The sequence below is a fragment of the Callionymus lyra genome, chromosome 19 (assembly GCF_982586985.1).
Source record: "Callionymus lyra chromosome 19, fCalLyr1.hap1.1, whole genome shotgun sequence".
NCBI lineage: Eukaryota > Metazoa > Chordata > Actinopteri > Syngnathiformes > Callionymidae > Callionymus > Callionymus lyra.
Window position 1 is genome coordinate 14894958 of NC_141836.1, and position 7683 is coordinate 14902640.

Here is a 7683-nt window from a genome sequence, read left to right on the forward strand (position 1 = left end):
CAACAATATGTGTTTTTACTGTGCAGGGCTGCCGGAGGGAAGCAGGCAGCGAGTTGCTACGAGAAACTGCTGCATCTAGAAAGGAATTTCACCTTCTTTACAAAGTGTGGGAGGAAAACTGCAGACAATTCGGTTCCACTTTGTTCTGGACAGTACGGTCTGTTGTTCCTCAAGACCTTATGGTCGTGCACAAGATGAAAGAAGAAAGTGTGAAGAATATATACATTTAGACGCTTTCACACCTCCGTCGGAAAAAGCGGAAGAAGGTGTGAGAAAGAGAGAGGGAGGAGAGAAGTGTTTCCTCTCCGACAAGAATGCCCTTCCTCTTCAACCTCCGCCAGACTCCGGGCCAACATTGTTCGGATCCACTTCAATAAATGAGCAGCACCATGTTGGACTTAAGACTTAAAGTTACAACTTGTTAGCTACAGTTTTGAATATTCTCTTTTTAAACGATTGACCCCGACTGTGTTCGGTTAATCAAAATGGTGAGTTCATGTGTGATGGAGAAATTCTGACCCGAGTTGACTCTATATGTTCTAGATGGATATATAGATAAACTTTATGATCCCTCTGGAGATCTCCCCCGGGAAAATGTTTTTCCAGCACACAGCAACACAGACGATAGATTCATAAAACAATAAAAAGAACAAAGTGCAAAACACAATCTAAATCTATAGATAAAGAACATAGATCAAAGAAAGAGTGCCATCCATTGATTTTTAGGGAAGCACTAAATTTGAAAGTACTCATTTATTGACAGCAAATGGTCTAGAAAGGCTCTTTACAAATCACTATTACTTACTTACTAATAATACAATTTAATAATAAATCCAACAGTCTACCTAAGGTTAGATTGTTTTAAAATTATTTATGATTCCTGACATATTATTGAAACACACACACTGTCAAATAGCTCTTAATGATTCCTTTGGACGTCTCCATCACTCTCCAAAATATACTTGCACTTATACATGCACTCTAGTCTAATCTATTGCACCGTCCGTGTGTCTACATGTGTCCTAGGATGGACTGGTGACCTGTACCCCACGATCGCTCCTCAAGTTTCTGGGACCAGCTCCAGAAGACAAACACACACACACACACACACAAGTTTGTCCTCAGCTGGATTCAACATCGATCGTCTTGAGGCAACTTTAAGCAGCGATTAATTCTTTGTTTACAGGAGTTTCCATTAGTGTCAATAGATTTACTTTAATTGAATCCACTCCAAGGATTCTATTTTTGGAGTTTTTAAAAACTTCCTGTATCTGAAGGAGCCTCCATCAACGACTGGACCATAAACACACGGACCAACTGCACTGACAGTCGGGAGAACAATACCAGCAATGTCACAAGAAATCCTCATCGGAGTACCAGGACCAGAGTTGAACCCAGGACCTTTGCAGATAAACTGCAAACGACAAATGATGCTTTTGTCTGCAGAGAACAAGCAACATTGAACCCTCAGGATGGATTTAAGGTAACGGATGAAAAGGTTAACACACCTCAGGCGAGTCCATCTGCAGAGAAGCTGATGCTTTCTTATCAAACACTGATTCACATCAATGCGAGGATTGTTGGGATCAGGAGATGCTATATAATTGAAATGACCACACATTTTATTTGACCTCAAGGTCTCCGGGTCTGCCCGGCACTTTATACCATCACTATTATATGCTGACATCACAGGAGTGACCTTTAATCCATCGTTAGTCCAGAATCTGTCACCATTGAAAAGTGGCTCAAATTGAAAATAATAAAATAATCTCACAAGTAACTTTTCATCCGATTAAACAATCTTCAAAAAAGAGGTGATATTTTGTGGGTTATAAAAAACAACATTTCAGCTGCATTTAATTGGAAACATATACAAGTTATTATATTTTACTTTTAATAAATACAGAGTTGAAATCTGTTTTTGTTTTTTTATTCATTCTAAGAAACGTATACTGGCAATAAATGTTTCTGATTCTGATTTTTTTTTTTACATTTTAATATATTCAGAGTTGCTATACATGTTTTATTAATTTCAGAGTTAATATCTAGGTTTTTCTTTTATCTTTTAATAAATTCAGAGTTAATATCTGTTTTTTTTTCTTCACATTTTTAAATACATTTAGAGAGAATGTTGTTTTTATCTTTTAATATATCGAAAATAGTTATTTTTTCATTTTAATAATAATAATATCTGGGTTTTATTTTTACATTTTAATCAAATCAAATTTAACATCTGTTTTTTCTTTTAGCTTTAAAATAATTTGGATATAATACCCGAGTTTAGCTTTTAATAAAGAGTTAATATATGTTGTTTTCTTTTAGGGTTTAGGGTAAGTATAGTTTGAAATAATAGTAAATACTATATGTTTTTGATGACTTCATAATCATTTCAAATTTCTGTTGTTTTGTTTTACTGTTGAATAGATTCAGAGTCAATATATTTGTGTTATAAATTCAGAATATCTCCTTTTCTTTTGACCCTTTAATACATTTAATAGTTCTTTTTTTTATTACTGTTTTTTTCCCGTTCGTCCTGCAAGGCGAGAAGACGACGAGCCGCGATGATCCTGCCATGTGACGCGAGCTCGTCCCGATCACGCCTGTCGCTCGGACAGTCTTAAAAAAAAAGGATCCGTTTCATAACAATGCTCAGACCACACGTATGCAGACGCATGACACTCATACGCTCTCCCTGAGCTTCACTCACAACAGGGAAGACAGCCTGAGAGGAGGATGAGGAGGAGGAGGCGGGAGGAGGAGGAGGAGGAGGAGAGAAGCGTCATCATGGTGGTCTGACCGTTGGAGTGAAACATGAATGGCTGTCTTCTCTATGCCCTGCAGGGGCAGCAAACCTCTCACACATCCAGCAGATTAAGAAGTACAGATATGTGAATATTTAAATCCTCCATCAAATACTGTAATAATAATTTTTAAAAAAAGACAGTCACAGGCGAGGATGGACGGACAGACATACCTTCAGTCGTTGATCCCGAGTGAGGAGAAGCTGGATTCTGCTGCATTAATAAACCTGGAACAAAAAAAAAGTGAATTTATATTAAATAAAAAAGTGGACACTCGTGTTTCTAACAGGTGTTTTGTCAACATACTGACTCGACATAAAACGAGACGATTTAAGGATTAAAAACAACTTAAATAACACAAGAGAATTAAGTTCTTTAACTGCACAGAAGCATCGTCGCTATGATAGGAGTTGGAAAAAAAATATGCTGACTCGTCCAAAAAGAGAAATTCCGGCTCCACACGTGAAGACGTCATTTTTAAACATGACCAGAACTTTCTTAAAAAGGTCTCGAGATGCGACTTTGTTTTTGGACCCGAAGTGAGTCACAGCAGAATTGTTAACGTGCTCGTGTTGACAGTCCCGTTAGCGTGTGCATGTACATGTACGGACTCACGCGACCCCCCCACACACACCAGCACCCCCCCACCCCACGACAACTGCAAACACGCGCCGCGCGATGTTGACACCGGACCGGACGACACGACACCGGGACACGCGGACACGCACGAGAACGTTTCGCACTCACGGGGATGATAGTAAAGTGTCGGCGGTTCACGCAGACGAGCAGCGACTCCACCGCCAGCAGCACCGCCGTCCGCCCGCACACCGCGGAGTGACGCCGTGACGTCATGACGCACGACGCAGGGGCGACGTGGAGGGAGGGATGAGAACGAAGAATTTAAAATATATATATAACGAAATAAATATATATATATATATCCAGGAATTTTTTTTGTTTTAACTTCTGTTTAGGTAACAATACATATATAGTTATGGTCGAAAGTTATGACAAAAATATATATATATTTTTTTTTAAATAGGTTAAAGCAAAAAAAGATGTGAAAACTGCAGTTTGATCAATAATATTGTCGTTTAAATCTGCATTTCAAATATAAAAGTATATTTAAAATACGTTTTTTTAAAGAACGTATTTTAATCTGCGATTAATTTAAAACAATATTTTTGTGAAAACGTATTGTATATAAAATAAGATATATATATATATATATATATATATATATATATATAATATAGACATTTTTTTGTTTTTGTTTTAACTTCTGTTTAGGTAACGATACATATATAGTTATGGTCGTAGTAGTTTTTGAGAAGAAGAATTTAAAATAGAAGAAGAAAAAAAAAACAATCTTTATTAAAAATGGGTTAAAGAGAAAAAAGATGTGAAAACGGCAGTTTGATCAATAATATTGTCGTTTAAATCTGCATTTCAAATATAAAAGTATATTTAAAATACGTTTTTTTAAAGAACGTATTTTAATCTGCGATTAATTTAAAACAATATGTTTGTGAAAACGTATTGTATATAAAATAATATATATATATATATATATATATATATATATATATATATATATATATATAATATAGACTTTTTTTGTTTTTGTTTTAACTTCTGTTTAGGGAACTATACATATATAGTTATAGTCGTAGTAGTTTTTGAGAAGAAGAATTTAAAATAGAAGAAAAGAAAATTCCATCTTTTTCAAAAAATGGGTTAAAGCGAAAAAAGATGTGAAAACGTCAGTTAACAATAATATTGTTGTTTAAATCTGCCTTTCAAATATAAAAGTATATTTGAAATACGTTTTTAAAGAACGTATTTTAATCTGCTATTAATTTAAAACAAGCAAAAATACTTATTGTATATGAATAAGATATATATATATATATAATGTATATTATTTACATTATGTCAGTCGTTTATCTCTGTATAACTGCTAAAGGACAACCTATAACTGAAAACCAGGCTGCTATAACCCCTTCTCTCCGCTAGATAGCGACACCTACAAATAAAACATTGACGTAGAATAAACGTTCTTTTTCAGGTTGTTCTAAAATGATATCGATTCAAGTTGTTATGACCGGTGACAAAGAGTTAATATACAATCAGAATCAGAAAACTGTTATTGCCATTTTTTATGGTGACAAAAATAAAGAATATAAAATCATAATAAATTCAAATGAAATAAAATGAGATGCACTTTCCTATAAATACAAACAAATAACTTGACTATTGTGTATTTAATCCTATTATTCATTATCATCATAATAATATTTAATTGTAGTATCTGTACATTCAAGATAGTTTCTGTCCTAGCATGAATATATATTTGTTTCAAATTGTATTGACAAAATTATCTCGTGGTCAAATTTGGCATCTCTTCAAAACCCAGATGCCATTTTTCATTTTTATTTTTATTTAGTTTCTCCGACTCAGCATCCCTCGGTACGGTAAAAACTCATCAACTGTAGTAACCGACCTTTTAAATTACCGCTGCGACAGTTTATATTGGCATAATTTCTACATTAAAATGTCCAATTAGAATGATTAAGCAGGGAAATGAGCCTGCGAGTGTCGTATGTATCACAGCAGGGGAAGATAAACAGCAGATATTCTTAGAGCGGTTTATAAGATGAATTACTCCATGAAACACAGACAGGTGTTATTTAAAAAAATATATATATATATATGAGAAATCTCTTTCCCTGCTGCCACAGTGGTGCAGAGGATAATGGGCAAGATTAGTGTGAGCCGCCGATGCCCGGTGACCCCCTCGCCCGATGGAGGGGGAGACTGGGATGCCGGCTCTCAGTGTCCCCGGCCAATTACAGCATTGACTGTGGCCGACACCGCCTAATGAAGAGTCCAGATCCGGCAGTTGAGGCGGCTAACCAGGCATTGATATCTGGCTCCAGGGAGGTGTACATGGGGAGGCCCCACCCTTGAGGGGGGCTTGAGGGGACGGCGACATCTTCAATCAGACACACATTGTTTGTATCTTCATTTGACCTCTCGGCATCTACCTCGACAAATTGTTCTCCCTCCTGATCCCCTAGGCGTGTGCGTCAGAGGCCAGGGGAGGATGATGGCGTGTCTCATTAAAAGCCGTACTTTCCCCTCAAACTTTAAGTGAGGTTTTTTTTCCACGTCTTGACAATAATCCTGACAGGTTCATTATTTGTGCTACAGTTCAGATGAGCCGATCGCGTTTTCCAAAACGTGAGCCCCAATTAGACGCTGTCTTTCAACCTCATGACTGATGCAGGAGTAGAATAAAAGGAAAAAAAGGAAAAAAAAAACAGCAGTAGGAGTCACTGGTTTGATGGAAAGTGGCTGAAAGGGGTCGAGTCATGTAGGTGGCTGCTCTTACACATGAGGAAGAGAGGTTTTCTAAAAAAGTATTTAGGTTCAAATACAGGTTCTGAGGAGTGACGCACGTTGTTATGTTAATCTATCTTGTGAAGCTTTTAAAAATAATTTGTGTTTTCCTTTCATAAAACAAAGGCTGAATTACATAATTCGGACGAACCCTGCTGACACCAATGGTAAGTAAGTAAGTAAGTCATTTTTATTTGTATAGCACTTTTCCAGACCAGGGTCACAAAGCGCTTAAACAATCAGAACAATACTCAATAAAGTATATACTTTAAAGGGCAAGATAAAACTGATAACACAACAGGAGTTCCAGAAAATCAAGGAAAAGCCTGAACAAATAAAAACGTCTTAAGGTGACTTCTTGGAATGTTTCTTGTCCACTTACTTCTTCCCATTTTCGAATGGTATCAGCTGGTGTCATAGATAATCGATTACTGGAGTTTACCTCATCTATCTCCTCCAGGTCTACACTAGGATAGGTCGTTCAGAGCAATTTGTATCGGCTTCCAATCGTCGATTCACATCGACGCCCAAGTTCACTTCATGTCAGTCATGCTCCTCTCGTCCACTCAATGAGGCAAACTGATCGATGGTGTGAGGAGGCCGTGGTAGATGCTGCTATAACCACTTCTTTTAATTATATTCAACAACTATTCATGAACCTGTGCGGAGTAACTTGAAGGATAATGAAGCGCTGCTCGACTCACCTGCGGTACAAAACACACTCGGTGTGTCCTGGTGCTTTTATTTCCCCAGAGTCTGAAGATAACAGCCTGTGGCTTCAGGAACAAGTTCAGGGAACAGTCACTAACTTCACTTCAAAGTTCAACTTGAACTAGACTACAGTCTATTTTTACTGGCAAAGACTTTGAAACATAGGGTTTAGAAGTTCAATCTTAAAGCAGCAATACGTAACCTTTTTACATTATTATGACTTTTTAGGCGTTCAACAATGATTAGTAGCTGGTAGTAGCTGTAATTTTTAAGATGTTAGTGGGTCAGAGAAAGTGTTTTTTATATAAATTACTGAAAAAACTTGCACAATAAGAAGTGGCAACTGCGAGGATTCATCCTATAATAGACTTTAATATACAGCGACGACATTTGAATCATAATCTTAATTGCTGCTGTCTTGGTTATATATGACTTTGGTCAAGGGAGCCGTCATCTAGCCGCACTAAAACACTGTTGCACATCTATTGAAGGTATTACGGTAGCGACCAACGACAAAAAGATCATAATTTAAAATGAAGGAGATACTTTGCTACTGTTTTTTTCAGAGAATCTTCACCATCTGTTGTCTTGATGGCTGGAGGATGTAAAACTAATCTGTTTTCATTGAAATATTTACATTTGGAAGTGTGCTTAAGCCCCGCCCACTGGAAACACTTTTGGAGGTGGACTCTTGTTTACCACCGTTGTGATTGAGGTGTGCCACTTTGTGTCATCAATCACAAAATTCTCCACCTCCATGGGAGTCGTT

At 36.9% G+C, this 7683-nt stretch overlaps 1 protein-coding gene across 2 annotated transcripts in view; it reads right to left on the reverse strand.

The window, feature by feature from the left end:
• tmcc1a (transmembrane and coiled-coil domain family 1a) overlaps nt 1-3627 on the reverse strand; it is a 41725-nt gene extending 38098 nt beyond the window's left edge. The window contains exons 1-2 of one of the 2 annotated variants that reach the window (XM_087781185.1): nt 3549-3627; nt 2975-3028 (exon numbers count right to left, since the gene is read on the reverse strand). The gene's annotated coding sequence lies outside the window, so the exon portion shown is untranslated. Of the gene's footprint in view, nt 1-1508; nt 1528-2974; nt 3029-3548 lie in introns of those variants that run through there. The other variant, XM_087781186.1, reaches the window with a different exon arrangement.
• Nucleotides 3628-7683: the final 4056 nt, after the last annotated feature.